Source organism: Phyllostomus hastatus, unplaced genomic scaffold, assembly GCF_019186645.2.
Source record: "Phyllostomus hastatus isolate PE091 unplaced genomic scaffold, TTU_PhHast_1.1 phas_contig_549, whole genome shotgun sequence".
NCBI lineage: Eukaryota > Metazoa > Chordata > Mammalia > Chiroptera > Phyllostomidae > Phyllostomus > Phyllostomus hastatus.
This window is the reverse complement of record NW_025333907.1, coordinates 1297638-1298913: the sequence shown is the minus strand read 5'-3', so window position 1 is coordinate 1298913 and position 1276 is coordinate 1297638.

Sequence of the window (1276 nt, the reverse complement as noted above, 5' to 3'; positions counted from 1 at the left end):
TCTGTGCCACTTCAAATGTATGAGCCCAATTAAAGGTACCATAACAACCTGAACTTTGTAGTCCCTCCAGAAGATCTGAAAGCTCATAGTACTTCAGCATCAGTGCACCTGCCCATGAGTTGCCTCACCTCCCTAGGCAGTCACCACCAGCAGGCCCCAGAGGCCAAGCCTCCCAAAGCAGTAGCCACTGGTCCTGGAAACGCTAAAAATATAATTTTAAGAACATTTTTTTATTTTGCATTTACCCATGGATTTGTCCCCTGCTTTTCATCTACACTCTAGACTACTTACTGTATTTTTCGGACCATAAGACACACCTAGGTTTTACAGGAGGAAAATGGGAAAAAAAAATTTGAAACAAAAAAAACTTTGAAGCAAAAATGTGGTAAAATATTTAATAACATAAATAACATAATATTTCACCAATGTAAATGTAAACAGAACTCAACAGCAGCATTAACCACCATTATTCCTCCCCAATTTGGGGGATGGGGAGAACGGTGTGTCTTATAGTCTGAAAAACATGGTACTTTTATTGCCATTTTAAACACAATATTATTTTCTAACTCCCCTTTATAACATAAAAGAACAACACATTTTACTTTATTTTATTTTTATTTTTTAAATATTTTTTAAATTATTTATTTTAGAGAGGGGAAGGGAGGGAAAAGGAGGGAGAGAAACATCAATATGCAGTTGTGTCTCATGTGCCCCTTGTTGGGGACTTGGCCTGCAACTCGGGCATGTGCCCTGACTGGGAATTGAACTGGCAACCCTTTGGTTCACAAGCCAGTGCTCAGTCCACTAAGCCACACCAGCCAGGGCTACAACAATAAATTTTAAATAATTATTTTATATTTAGTCATCTTACTAAATTCTTAAAATTAAAATGTTTTTCTTTGCAGCCCACATTCAGTGTGAAAATTTTCAGACACACAGAAATATTGAAAGTATTTCAAATATTTTAATTTAGATTTTTTTATTTTAATCATTGTTCAAGTACAGTTTTCTCCCTTTTACTCCCATTCTAGCCCACCCACCCTAATCTAGATTTAAAAAATAATTTTTACCTGAGGTTTACCAGCTATAGTACTAGGCCAGCTTTATCTATTATGTAATCCTTTATTCATCCTTCTTCCACAAGTCAGCCTTGGTGGCTGTGGTTTTGGTGCATTTCCAATGTTGCAAGCCTCTACCATTACTCTAAATACTTCTGTGATAACATGATTAATTGGAATTCTAATAGCCTCTTCATTTTTCCCTTTGTTTACTTAAT